The following is a 15,392-nucleotide window of genomic DNA, read 5'->3' on the forward strand; positions in this document are numbered from 1 at the left end:
TTCAGTACCGGACACTTTCACCCGCATCCTGCCCAGTCAAATGTTCAGCTTTCACTGCGGTCACAGTTTGATTGACATATGCGCAGTTATGCAATGCTGTACCCATATGAAAATGTCTAAAAAAAAAAAAAACAGATAGTGTTTTTGTTTGGTGGTATGTAATAACCACTTTTTTTTTTTTTTTTTGCTAAACTAACCAAAAAGACGCAATTTTTTTTTAAAAAATGGAATATAAGTAATTTTTCTTCTTCACAGATGTGAGTCGATGAGGCTGCACCAATGGGGCTACACTGATGATCAGTATAAACAGTTTGCAGCCAGCATGCCTGTTATTGGCACTCCTTTCCTCAAACACAGTGCGTAAGGAAAGGACTGCCAATAGCCAGCAAGTCTGTTTACAATACTTTACATGTGATCAACTGTGATTAGACACAGCTGATCACAACTTAACGGAGTGCTGCGATTGGCCCTTTACCCCAATCTGTGATCAGCTGTGTTGGAAGGACACAGCAGTCACAGAGCATGCCCGATGTGCACTGCAGAAGGCGCACAGCAGACAGGGCTCTGGGTGGACGTTCTCCCAGAACTAAAGTCCAGTGCTAAAGTGGTTAAAGGCAAAGTTCATTTTGGGAGAATGTTACCCCCATATTTACAAAAAGGTCAAACATACTGCAGCCAACCCATTCACTGATCATCAATAATTTGCAGGGTCCTCGGGGAAGAAAATAAATGCAAATCTTTTTCTGCATTTAATATTTTACTCCAAAAGTGAACTTCTCCTTCCTTTAACCTTCCTTTGCTGACCGTGCAACACATATGCAGCAGCAATTGCACATATGCCTCCACAGCGGCCTGAAGCGGTCTACCAACACAATGGGGGTCATTTACTGAAGGCACATCCACTTTGCACTACAAGTGCAAACTACAAGTGCTCTTGGAAGTGCAATCGCTGTAAATCTGAGGGGTAGATCTGAAATGAGGGGAAGTGCACTTTCAGTGAAAAGTGGATTTACCTTTGATAAACAACCCCCAATGCTCCCAGCACAATCACCAAGCTTTAACCGACTCTTGATCAAGGCCGCCCCCTCATCACAAGATATGATTGACAGCAGCAGAAGCCAATGGCACCCGTTTCTATGAATCTTCTGGGGGGGGGGGGGGGGGGGCATGTTCCACACAGTTTTTTACATTAAAAGCAGAGACCTTCAGTAATTTTTGTCATCTATTAAATCTTCTGCCCTTCTTTGTTTTAACTTTGGATAGTAAGGGCTCTTTCACACGGGCGGCCCCGTTCAGGTCCAGTTTTTTAGGCGGACCTGAACGGGCGCTCCGTGCTCCTCTATGGAGCCGCGGATGTCAGCGGTGACATGCCTGCTGACATCCGACCCACTCTGATCCGCCAAAGTGGGACGGAGGAAAAACCCACTTTTCCATCCGTCTGGCGGATCGGGTGAACATGGACAGACGGTCCGTGTTCATCCGATAGGGGAGAGCCGAGAAAAGACAGGGCGGTCCCTGCACAGTGTGCGGGGACCACCCTGTCATCCGCCGGCTCAGCGGGGGATCAACGGAGCGATCCCCGCTGAGCAAGCGGAGGTTCACGGGGCGGATCATTACTGATCCGCCCCGTGTGAAAGGGGCCTAAAACATTTTTTTTCTGCCCGTAAATACCTTATACAGCTCACTTCCTGTTACTTGTTTGGTCATTAGCCTAGGCTTATGACATCATGCACAGCTGTCTTTCTAACTCTCGTGAGAGTTTGCCAGTCATAAGAGGGGCAATATGAGCTGCAGGCCTGGAGGTGTGCCTCTGTGTGTCTGTGTAAATCCAGGAAGTGAACAGGCAGCAGCTTCAGCTGCCCATAGTTAAAATGGCTGAAGCCAGACTCAGTGGAGGGAGATTTCTGCAGCATATTTGGAAAGTACAGAATCACAGTATATATAAAATAATATGCAAAGTGGTCGCAGGGAAGCTTCAGAATGGCAAAGATTTTTTTTATTACAAATTATGTGAGCAGACTGCAGTCCCTCTTTAATGTGCAAAACCTTCTACCTTTACAACCACTTTAATGCAGTGCACAATAAAACAGGTGCAGTAACACACCACAAATGTGTGAAGTTGGTCTACAGGAAGCCGTTCCCACGATAAACATTAAGGCGGCCATTGCTGACCTTTCATTCTAAATATGCCAACTGCCTGGCAGTCATACAGTCAACACATTAAATGGCTGACCTAGAACAGGCATGTAAAGGACTTGTGATCTGGTCCTGCCTTTCCTGACTGGCATGCTTGTTCTGGGTCTAAGTATTAAAGTCAATATAAAAGCAAAACCTCCAGGCAACCAGCATGTTATTATGGTCAGCTGTGCCAAGCCTTGCATCTCTACAGAAACATATACCTTATCCACCTTCTTCCTTGGGTAAGGTTTATTTTTTGCACACGTTAAAATCTGCATTTTTCCTCCATCTCACCTTAAAGCGGAGCTCCACCCTAAAGTGGAACTCCCGCTGATCAGAACCCTCCCCCCCTCCGGCGTCACATTTGACACCTTTCGGGGGGTGGAGATACCTGTCTAAAGACAGGTATTTGCACCCACTTCCGGCCACAGTCTGCGGGGAGGACGTCACCTCCCCTCCCCCCCCCCCCCGTTCTGGGAACACTCGGCTCCCAGAGCACAGCGGGATCCAGTCAGCAGGTGCATGCGCCGTAGAGCAGTGGTCATCAACCCTGTCCTCAGGGTCCACTAACAGGCCAGGTTTTATGTATTACCTTGGGAAGATGCAGACTAGAATACTGCAATCACTGAGCAGCAAATTATATGACCTGTGATGTATTTCAGTTATCTTGCAAACCTGGCCTGTTAGTGGGCCCTGAGGACAGGGTTGATGACCACTGCCATAGGGAACCGGGCAGTGAAGCCGGAGCGCTTCACTTCCTGGTTCCCTCACCGAGGATGGCAGGGGGCAGCAGAGTGACGAGCGATCGCTCGTCCTCTGCTGCGGACGGCGCTGGACTCCAGGACAGGTAAGTGTGCCGATATTAAAAGTCAGCAGCTGCAGTATTTGTAGCTGCTGACATTTAATATATTTCTTTTCAGCGGACATCCGCTTTAAAAAGCAAAAGGCCCTGTAAAATAAAATTATGGCACACCTTGTTGTGTTTAAAGCAGTGGTTCTCAACCTTTCTAGTGCCGTGACCCCTTGATAAAATTTGCCAAGTTGTGGGCGCCCCTAACAGTAAAATTATTTAGCATGGGTTGTCAGCACCCAAGGCAAGACAAGCAATTTGCACCCCTAACCCACGGACATTTAGCGCTCCCTAAGTCCCTTCCACTTGTACAGTATTAAAACCCCTTATGGTACATTTTAGGATATACCACTTTCTCTTCGTTCTTTATTTCCCCTTTTATCTCTATCTGTCCTAATCCCCCCCCCCCCCATCTCTCTCTCTAGCCATCATTTTTGTACCCTTATTCTTTCTCTCCTTTTTCTTTGTTCCTCCCCCTCTTTTCCTCTCCCTTTGATGTATTCTCCATTTTTATTCCTTCTCTTACTCCTTGGTGGGGGGAATGGGATGAGTGGCAGTGCTGGGGGGAGTTCTGATCAGCCAACTTAGGTGCTCTTGATGAAGGTTATCTGCTGACCTGAGAACTGTAGTGGGGACTTATAATGGAAACTATAATCACAGGTAGTGTTACTCACTGTGTCTCTGACTTTGTGGTGTCGCATAGCAGTGACAACTTTGCCGAAATCAGGAGATAGGGTCTCCTCCAGCTTTACCCACTTCACATTCCTCACCAGTCATCTGACCTCTAGTCTCTGCCCCCCAGCCATGCCATGAACTGAATTGGCGGCTGCAGGAACAGCCCAGCTAGGCAGCAACAGGCTCCAGTAACAGCCCTGCTGGGCGGCCGCGAAAAGGTTGGGAGAGCAGTGCGGGCTTCAGGAACAGCCCAGGATTTGGTGACTCCCTGGCAAATCGTCATTTGACCCCCAGGTTGAGAATCACTGGTTTAAAGCGTTTGTTCCCCCAGCACTTCTTATTCCTGATCTGTGCCTGTTGTACCACGTACTTGTATGTTAAAGTCTCCCGTTCTCTTTGTATCGCTTCCTTTATGTGAAACGCCCTGGTTTCGCTACAGTCCCCTCTGCTTTCCTATTAAAAACTGATCACACTAAGCAGGAGAGAAATCAATGGTCTGTTCTCTAGCTATGCTGGGAACTCAACCTGCTCTCCTTCAATGATCAGACTTGTCCTGACTCCTGACATGCCCCCCGCTGCAAGCCATTCACTGGGAAGCTCAGTTTAATGCTGCTTCTCCTGCAGCTGAGAAAACCAACCTCTCCCCTGTTCTCCACTACAGCTAATCAAGCACATATTATGCATGATTAGCAGCCGCTTAGCTACAGTAGCCAGGGAATGAAAGCTCCAAACCCAAAGGGGACATAATACATGTAGCTTCCAGGCTCATATCAAAGGAAAATAAATGCTGCCTGGGTTCCTCCTGCTCTAAAAGGTTACAGTAGTTTCTGATGGTGCCAGTCTCACTGGGCGACCTGAAAACCACTGTGGTGGCCGGCAATACATTTGGAGCCCTGCAAAAGTGATCAGATGCCTCTAGAACTGCCCAAATTATTTTTGCCTGTAGTCAAATGTAAAAAATCAACAGCAAGCTCAGGATTGCAGCAGCAGCCATGGCAATGCTTGAACGTTTATAAATGTACCTTGGTAGACAAGGAGTTAGGACAGACTTTCTGAACCCTTTTATCCTAAAGAAGGGCTTGACAAATCCCAGGCGGCAGGACGCCATGGTGACCAGAAACCGTGTCCCATGGTCCCCACATGCCCACCCACCGTGGGCACCATATGCGAGCAACTGCCACTGCAGAGCCAAAGTACCTTTCCTCTTTTCCACGCACTCTCCACCCTCTCCCTCAGCAGATCCGCCATGTGCAAAGCCCCACACCAGTCAATCCTTGCAAGATGCGCCCCACCGCCCCTGCACATCCCCACACACCGAGCGCCCCAAAAGGGGACATGCATCCCCCAAAGCCACCCAGTGATAAAGCAGCACTGCAACCGAGACAACCGCCTGACCCCTAAACAAATTAATTTAAATAAAAGCCACAAACTACTCACAACTGCCCACCCACCCCACAGGACCAGCAGGGCAAGCACAAGGAGTCCATCCCATTCTGCCATTTCACACTCTGAACAGAAAACTGACAAAAATAAAATAAAAACTGACACACTGCACAAAACACGTGGCGTGCCACATCAAAACATACCCACCATCTGCACAAGCCAAATGCTCATGACGCCCAGCTCCAATCCTCACCATGTGCAAATCCAATCACCTTCGTCGCCAAAAATAACGTTCCACCAAACAAAAAATGGCTCCTAACTTTTTTAGCTAGGTCCTAAATTCAAAGCAAATTTGTCAAGCCTTGCTCTAGACTAGAGGAATCCTTGAATAGATTTTCAGGTCTTAGGTAACCTCTGGTAACATATCTACAGCTCATAGTATGTCATCACGTTATAGATATAAAAATAAAAGGGTATGGCACACAATGTGTTTGACACTACTAAAACTCTAGGGATTGGTAATATTCCAACAACAAAATGCTCCAAGTCATCAAGTTCTCACAAAATAATCACCACAAGAGAACTTACTATTCCCCGTGCTACTGGAGATATGTCGGCTTCCTATCCCTAGTTCAAGGCTTCACTACATAGACAATTTTAGTCTCAAGCTGCTTAAAGATGACTACCGGCTGACAATCACATTTACAATACAGTGATTGGAGCACGCTGCCAATCAGAGGTTGACGTGCAGAGAATGATTCGGCTACAGTGACCCTTACTACACACGGTCATTGTTTACTTCCTGTCTGGAAAGCCATGTGTTCCCAAGAGCATGCAACACAGTGTTTGTGTTCAACAGGAAGAACCGCAAAACTAACCACATATTTAGGACTAGTCCAGTACAACAAGCACAGGCCACATAGTCAGGACTGGTATATTGCAACAGGAATACTGACCACACATAGTCAGGACTGGTATATTACAACAAGAATACTGCCCACAGTCAGGACTGGTATATTGCAACAGGAATACTGACCACACATAGTCAGGACTGGTATATTACAACAAGCACTGGCCACATAGTCAGGACTAGTATATTGCAACAGGAATACTGACCACACATAGTCAGGACTGGTATATTACAACAAGAATACTGACCACACATAGTCAGGACTGGTATATTACAACAAGAATACTGACCACATAGTCAGGACTGGTATATTACAACAAGAATACTGACCACACATAGTCAGCACTAGTATATTACAACAAGAACACTCACCACACAGTCAGGACTGGTAAAATACAACAGCGATACTGACCAAACATAGGCAAGACTAGTATAATACAACAGCGATACTGACCAAACATAGGCAGGACTAGTATATTACAACAGGAACACTGACCACATAGTCAGCACTAGTATATTACAACAGGAACACTGACCACACAGTCAGGACTGGTAAAATACAACAGCGATACTGACCAAACATAGGCAGGACTAGTATATTACAACAGGAACACTGACCACACAGTCAGCACTAGTATATTACAACAGGAACACTGACCACACAGTCAGGACTGGTAAAATACAACAGCGATACTGACCAAACATAGGCAGGACTAGTATATTACAAAAGGAACACTGACCACACATAATCAGGACTAGTAAATTACAAGCATAATGTAATAATAATCCTACACCAGGTGTAGAGAGATCTAGGGATAGGGAACTCGGAAAGGACTGAACAACTTTATATGTGCATTGAACAGGCTCTGTATGTCAAACAAGCTGCCATGTACATCAACCAGGGTCCCATAGAAGTTTAGGGTTCCTCTGGGGTTTACTGAAGGGGTTCCTCGAGCAGTCAGCCATTTCTACCTCTCAGATATGTAATCCCTGACACCAAAGCTAGCTATACTTCTATTGGTCAATTTTTGCTGACAAAGTAAAATACAATGGATTCCACACTATACAGCATGGATGGGCGACTCTCACTGCAGTCACTGTATTTTCATAGCTGGGCCCAGCTACTGTCAAATACCAGAAGCGGCCGTTTCTGATTGGATGCCTGTGCTGTTCAGCCAACACCTTTCCATCCAGCTCCTTTGATTTTTCTCCATTATGGGATGTGGGGTGGGAGATGGCCAGCAGGGCCTTCCACTAAATGAACACTGGCCAGTTCCTCAGCAATACTAACCTTAATCTGCACTCCAGCAGGCCCCCTGACCAGTCCCAGCTGCGGACATGCACTTGCCCCTCTCCATACAATACAAGGTTGATAGCCCTGCATCATATATGACGCCGCCAAGGGACCACCCACAGGAAAAGGGGAGAGGAGAGCGCTGGAGGCAGCCAGATCAAGGGACAGGTAAAGCTGCCCATACACAGGTAGATTTGTCAGCCTCTGACTAGTCTATTATCACAGCCAATGGGAGGATCAAACAAAAGCTGGAGCAGCTGTGCACAGCAACCAATCAGCTTTTAAATTAAAGAGGAGCTCCACCCCCCCAGTAGAAAGGTGCCAGCTGCTGTGGGCTGACAAGCAGAACCTCCATTTTTGAGTGGAACTCTGCTTTAAAGTTGTTATTAAGGCAAAAAACCTTTGGTATGCAGCTCCCCTCTCATACTTACCTAAGCCCGATCTTGACCCAGTGATGTGCACGAGACCCGAGACTCTCCCCCTCCTGATTCGCTGACATGAAGGAGCCATTGGCTCCCGCTGCTGTCAACCACAGTCAGTGAGACGGGATCAAGAGGGACGAGGCTGAACTGTGCTCTGTGTCTTATGGACGCAGAGAGCCGGTGTCCTGCCGAAAAAGGTCCCCCGGTGGATAACATCCCCCCCTGTACTGCCTTGGCGGCAGACAGAAATAGACAAAGCTAAATAACTCACAGTCATCAATAGAAAACTCGGCCTCTTCTGTAGCTATCCGCCCCTTAGACGATATAACACTAATGCACCCGCCAGGGGCGGACTGACCATTGGGACACACTGCCCGAGGGCCCCATCAGGGTTGCCAGGCTCAATAAAACCAGGGACAGTATGTAAAAATCTGTCCCTGATATGTCCAAAACCGACATGCTTTTGATGTGAAAATCCCGAGATTTTAGCTGCCCTGCCTATGCAATGCCTCCTGACGTGGTGGCCATCTGTAAGCCCGGGGGCCCCATGAGTTGTCAGTCCACCCCTAGCACCCGCCCCCTTTGCAGAGTCGCACAAACATCGGGAGCGTGCGCCAGCGTCCGTCAAAATATCCTCGTCATTGTGCAGGCGCTGTGTTCCGTCGGCCCCGTTGTGGTTCGTACGGTGCAAGCGCAGTACAGGGTGGGGGGGACACTCAGCAGAACACCGGCTCAGGAGCGAGCACACACGGGGGGCCCCTGCAGCAAGGGGTTTGCTAGGAGGGCACACAATATGGGGGATGGGGCACAGAGCCCCACAAGGAGACCCGAGAAGAGGAGAATCTGGGCTGCTCTCTGCAAAACCATTACACAGAGCAGATTATATATACATCATTTTTTATTATACATACAAAGCGTGTTGAGTGGGGCTTTGGAAATGAAAGCTAGAAGCCGATTGGTTGCTGTGCACAGTTGTTTGCCCACAATGTGTTTTACTGGAGTGCAGCTGGCTGTACAATACGTGGTGTATTGTTTACAGGATGGATGAAGCATTGCACAGACAGGGAAGTCAGAGTGATGACAACATAGGCACATCACTACATTGTTTCCAATGCTCGGTTACAATGTGTACAGATTGTCAGCACATCCTCCACCTGCACACAGCTCAATACAAAGTATCAGAATCCCCCCAGGGGGTGAGCGGAGGACATCCCCGGTACAGGGGACTCATCATATATAGTGTGATCCCCCCCGATGATGGATTGGGGGGGGCTGTGACCACATGGTACGGCACAAAACCACGTGACCCCCCCGGCACCGCTGGTCAGACTCCCTGTGCTGAGACCATGTGACCCCACCGAGCTCCTCCCCCTCTCCGCCGCTCTGCCAGGACAATCGGCATCCCCGAGCCTGCCCGGCTGGCCTGAGCTCACCTCCCCTCCCCCTCGTAGATCGGCTTTGTATTCCTCCCCACCACACCGATGGCTCGGTCCACTGCCCACAACGGGAGACCCGTCTCCCCCCCCCGCCGTGTAATGTGCCACCCTACAGACCCCACGAGTCCTCCACATTGCTACACCCAGCCTCAACTTGCTCTCACGAGTCCCGCTACACCCCCCACCTACCTTCCTCTGGTGAAATGTGCTCGGTTCCGGTCCCCCCGGTAATCCGCCTGCCCGCTCCTCTCTGTCACCGGAGAAATCCCGCCTCCAACACCCAGCACTGGGCGCCACCGTACGCGACAGCTTATTCGCCGAAGACATACGCCCATCAAAGCGGGTATCCAATGGGATACCGAGATAGAAAGGCCGGGCGGAGCTAAGGGGGCGGGCTAAGAGGCCACGCCCTCCCCCTCAGCCCTCGCAAGCAGAAAATGGCCGTCAATGGACTGAAACTCGAGAGCCAGCCCACAAGTCTCTGTCAATCATAAACGGTGACCCCGCCCATGGATAATACTATTGGTTGGCGAGGAGCGATCTGGGCGTATAGCGCTAATGTGAGGAAACTGAATATGGAAGTCACGCCCCCACATACAGACACACCCCTCCGTGCCCTGTTTGTTTAGAGGAGGATGGAGCCAGAGAATCGCGGTGGAGACTGGCGGGGAGGGAGCCGTGTGCTGGGCGAACACACCCGGCTATACAACGTGTCCATAAGGGGCTCAGCGGGCCATCCAACCGCTCTCTGTCCATTGGGGAGGGAGGGAGCACGGCAGGGTGATCCGGGGACACCGACCTATCAGAGAGCGAGGAAACCGCAGCAGCTGCCAGCCAACCCTCTATAGGAGCCTGTCCTTGTATATCCCTCTATAGGGGCCTAGCCTTATATATCCCTCTATAGGAGCCTAGCCTTATATATCCCTCTATAGGAGCCTGTCCTTGTATATATCCCTCTATAGGGGCCTAGCCTTGTATATCCCTCTATAGGGGCCTAGCCTTGTATATCCCTCTATAGGAGCCAGGAGCCTGTCCTTGTATATCCCTCTATAGGAGCCTGTCCTTGTATATCCCTCTATAGGGGCCTGTCCTTGTATATCCCTCTATAGGGGCCTGTCCTTGTATATCCCTCTATAGGAGCCTAGCCTTGTATATCCCTCTATGGGAGCCTAGCCTTGTATATCCCTCTATAGGAGCCTAGCCTTGTATATCCCTCTATAGGAGCCTAGCCTTGTATATCCCTCTATAGGAGCCTGTCCTTGTATATATCCCTCTATAGGGGCCTAGCCTTATATATCCCTCTATAGGAGCCTGTCCTTGTATATATCCCTCTATAGGGGCCTAGCCTTATATATCCCTCTATAGGAGCTTGTCCTTGTATATCCCTCTATAGGGGCCTGTCCTTGTATATCACTCTATAGGGGCCTAGCCTTATATATCCCTCTATAGGAGGCTGTCCTATAGTTACCTGTCCTTGTATATATTCCTCTATATGGGAATGTCCTCGTCTATGCCTCTATAGGAGCCTAGCCTTATATATCCCTCTATAGGAGCCTGTTCTTGTATATATCCCTCTATAGGGGCCTGTCCTTGTATATATCCCTCTATAGGGGCCTGTCCTTGTATATATCCCTCTATAGGGGCCTGTCCTTGTATATATCCCTCTATAGGAGCCTAGCCTTATATATCCCTCTATAGGAGGCTGTCCTTCTATAGTTACCTGTCCTTGTATATATTCCTCTATATGGGAATGTCCTCGTCTATCCCTCTATAGGAGCCTGTCCTTGCATATATCCCTCTATAGGAGCCTGTCCTTGCATATATCCCTCTATAGGGGCCTGTCCTTGCATATATCCCTCTATAGGGGCCTGTCCTTGCATATATCCCTCTATAGGGGCCTGGCCATATTATTTATCTTTAGGAGACTAGACACAGCCTGGTTTTATATTATGCATTCCTCTATAGAAGCCTAACCTTATATTATGTATTCTTGAGAGTGACCTTATATATTCCTGTATAGGAGCCTAACCTTTATATTATATGATACATTCCTAGACACAGGACTGACCTTATTATATATTCCTCTATAGAAGACTGACCATATATAATGTATTCCTCTATAATAGCCAGGACATAGCAGACAAAAGTAATGTCAGGTGCAGTGATTTTATGCCAACCATACTGGAGTATTCTCCGTGGTATATATGATGCCTGTGCCAGCACAAACTTCTTCAATGATGTGCAAAATGCCATCGTTCATTCAGATTTTTATGTGGAACTAATAAACTGTCACATTCACAGCATAAGTCACTGTTTCTTATGGTCTCATCCGAACCATCAAGCCATAAAATGGGTGGTGCCAAAACTAATCACAAGTGAAGCACCATGGCAACTGAAAATCAAACTAAGACTAAGATGGCAGCTTCCTTGGTTGTAAAAAAAATGGGAGAATTTATATTTCCAATTTGGGATCCGAACCTAGGAGGAAAAAAATGAAACCTTCCCCTTGTAGTGGGGCTTCTTCTTCAGGGGCACTGAAAGGGTGACTTTGCAAGACAGGCACTAAACTTGCCTGTCTTGGTTCTTTCCAATGACAATTCCTGGAGTTCTGCTATAATGAGTGTGCAGTCATGACCAGAAACTAGTGGTGCACCAAACTTTGCACTGAAGTCAATGGGATGCAGCATGCCATTATTTGCAGATAGGAAAAAGGGACGCCAAACACCCATTTTTTCAGCCAATGTATTGGCGCATCCCTACCAGAAACTCAGTAGAAGCGAAACAATATGTGTCATGATGTGACACTTCCAGCGATGTGCGGTCCCCTGCATCCACACTTATGTCTGCCTCTTCATCTGTGTCTGCTGTCTTCTTGCTTTGCCCATGGGGTAGACATTGATGATGTAAGAATAATGCATGCTTCTTACATTGGGGGTCTGTGGGGACAATGTTCCTTACATGGGGGGGGGGGGGTCTGTGGGAAGGGCAATCCCTACACGGGGGGTTGGATGGTGATGGGGGGAATGATCCTGACAAATGGGGGGTCAAGGAGAATGATCCTTACATGGGGAGTTAGGAGGGGGAGGAGTTAGTGGGTTGAATAATCTTTGCATGGGGGGCAGTGGGTAGAATGATCCTTACATGTGGAGCAGTGGGTAGAATGATCCCTACATGGGGGGGGGGGGGCAGTGGGTAGAATGATCCCTACATGGGGGGGGGGGCAGTGGGTAGAATGATCTCTACATGGGGGGGCAGTGGGTAGAATGATCCCTACATGGGGGGGCAGTGGGTAGAGTGATCCCTACATGAGGGGGGCAGTGGGTAGAATGATCCCTACATGGGGGGGGCAGTGGGTAGAATGATCCCTACATGAGGGGGGGGCAGTGGGTAGAATGATCTCTACATGGGGGGGGCAGAATGATCCCTACATGAGGGGGGCAGTGGGTAGAATGATCTCTACATGGGGGGGAGGGGCAGTGGGTAGAATGATCTCTACATGGGGGGAGGGGCAGAATGATCTCTACATGGGGGGGCAGTGGGTAGAATGATCTCTACATGGGGGGGAAGTGGGTAGAATGATCCCTACATGGGGGAGGGGCAGTGGGTAGAATGATCTCTACATGGGGGAGGGGCAGTGGGTAGAATGATCCCTACATGGGGGGGGCAGTGGGTAGAATGATCTCTACATGGAGGGGGGGCAGTGGGTAGAATGATCCCTACATGGAGGGGGGGCAGTGGGTAGAATGATCCCTACATGAGGGGGGCAGTGGGTAGAATGATCTCTACATGGGGGGGCAGTGGGTAGAATGATCCCTACATGGGGGGGCAGTGGGTAGAATGATCTCTACATGAGGGGGCAGTGGGTAGAATGATCCCTACATGGGGGGGCAGTGGGTAGAATGATCTCTACATGGGGGGGCAGTGGGTAGAATGATCCCTACATGGTGGGGGCAGTGGGTAGAATGATCACTACATGGGGGAGGAGCAGTGGGTAGAATGATCCCTACATGGGGGGGCAGTGGGTAGAATGATCTCTACATGAGGGGGCAGTGGGCAGAATGATCCCTACACGGGGGGGCAGTGGGTAGAATGATCCCTACACGGGTGGGTAGAATGATCCCTATACGGGTGGGTAGAATGATCCCTACATGGGGGGGCAGTGGTACAATGATCTTGTACATTGGTGGTGCCCCCTCCATATTTTATACTGGGTTCCTGCAAATGGCACTGACCCGGATGTATGCAGACACCAACAGATGGAGGTGGATGAGGCTCAGCTCCAGGACCCCCAGCAACCTCTGGAGGAAGGTTGTGGGATGAGACAGGATGGAGCAGGAGACTGCGTGTTAGATATGAGACGGATCGGTGTGTGTATAGGAAGCTCTCCCCCATTTCTAGGCCTGTGTGGCCGCCTAGTACACAGTGAGTGACTCGTGCAGCATAGGATGGAATGTACGGCTTGGAGGGGCAGACACAGGCCGGAGCCCACAAATGACGGAGCTCAGCAGAAGGCGATCACTAGCGCTGCCTCTTTGTTCTTAGCACCGCCCCCCTTTACCACCAAGCACAACCCTCCCTGAGAATACTATCACTACATTTCCGGGTTCTGCTGCACGCGGGGCGGCTCTACTTGACACCAGCCAATCAGGCGGCGGCCTTTTCTCACGCTCTTCCGTTTCTAAGTAGAAGCAACAGGGCGGTAACAAAGCTAATTTCCACCCCTTGGCAACGTTAGGCTCCGCCCCACACGGAAGCCCCAGATACAGTGGGCGTTCTGCAGCGACTGTGCAAACCAACCAGCGAAGAACAGGGGCGGAGTGAACTGACAGCCAATAGATAGGTGGCGGAGGCGGGGTCGGAGGGTATGAAGCCGAGGCACGTAGGCGGGCTGATTCATTAAGTAGAGTACGCTGGGAGCGCTGTGTGTCTCTCAGTGAGGGGAGGACGGGCTGGAGAAGGGGACACGGAGAGAGAGCTCCATGTAAACAGCTGCTGCATAGCGGAGCCCGTACACAGGGACACCCCCCCGCCCCGCACACACCAACGAGGGGTCCCATGAGATGTAGAGCGGTAGCCCGGTGCTCCTGTCATTATATAACCAATAAAGGGGGCACCGAGCCTGCACCTGACACAGCCGGCATGGAAGGTCATTGTCAGCGGGGACTCTCCCTTCACATGAACGGGATACCCGGCGCACCGACTACACCGGCCGCCGGTCCCCCCCCCCCCGTCCATGGTGTGCACAGGGGGAGCTCTAATCCCACACAATGCCCGCCCCCTCCGCTATACACCACATCGGCGCTCCTCCACACAGCCTGACCACACATCCATGTGATCGGCACTCCGTCCGACCGGGATAAACAACAGGCACCTACCTTCCTCACATCAACACGTCCACACCGACCGAGTCCGGGCTCCGCCGCTGCCGCCGTACACACACTCCCACTGGGCTCCGACTTCTAGTCCCTCCTCCAGGGGGCGGGGACTGCACGGCCTGAGGAAAAGCGGGGGAGGCGTGTCCGAGATCACTCTGACCACACCCCCTGCCATGTACCGAGAGGACCGCCCCACTCTGACTCCTCCCCTTGTTATTGACATCATCTCTTCCAGAGAGGGGGAAAGCAACTCTACATCCTTCCCTAAAAAGTGACCCCCCCACATCAGCACAAGGGATGGCTGTCTGTAAAATTAACTTAGTGTACCAAAAGTATGTGCTATGAGGGCCTGCCTCCTGACCTATCCAATCACATCACACCCAATCAGGAAGGCCCTTGCATTACATCATTGTTGGTAGATCTGAAGAAGATTGAACAATCACATTGCACAGCAGCATGTGTGGTGAGCCTTAGGCAGGCCATTCAGGGTTCCAGCAGGAACCAGCCAAGATTGGGTGTCTGTGTGTCCCCCACCATGGACAGGATCTACTTCCTCTGACCCCTGTATGGGCAGGCTGAATGTACTAAGTTGATCAATCGATTTGGGGGCAATCAGCATGCCGGGTTTTACCTGCGATTATCACTAGTGGCTGCTATAACCACTAGCAGTAATCACTGTCTTCTCCCAAGGGGGATGGCACAGCAGGAGGGATTCCCACACCTAAACTGGTTGCAGGAAAGTAATACATTCCACGTATGGCCAGCATTAGGTTCACCATACATGTTACAATCTGATCACACAATTACTGTACAATAAACCTAAGATCCTCAAACTTTTAGCTAGATTCAGAGAGAGTTAGGCCGGCGTA

General features: G+C 49.8%; 1 protein-coding gene across 6 annotated transcripts in view; it reads right to left on the minus strand.

Moving 5' to 3' along the window:
* The window catches only part of SIN3A (SIN3 transcription regulator family member A), a 104,672-nt gene extending 90,049 nt beyond the window's left edge, over window positions 1–14,623 (minus strand). For 4 of the 6 annotated variants that reach the window (XM_040342977.1, XM_040342982.1, XM_040342981.1 and 1 more), the window contains exon 1: window positions 9,338–9,456. The gene's annotated coding sequence lies outside the window, so the exon portion shown is untranslated. Of the gene's footprint in view, window positions 1–9,337; window positions 9,458–14,523 lie in introns of those variants that run through there. The other 2 variants (XM_040342978.1, XM_040342980.1) reach the window with 2 other exon arrangements.
* Window positions 14,624–15,392: the final 769 nt, after the last annotated feature.

The sequence above is a fragment of the Rana temporaria genome, chromosome 3, assembly GCF_905171775.1.
Source record: "Rana temporaria chromosome 3, aRanTem1.1, whole genome shotgun sequence".
NCBI lineage: Eukaryota > Metazoa > Chordata > Amphibia > Anura > Ranidae > Rana > Rana temporaria.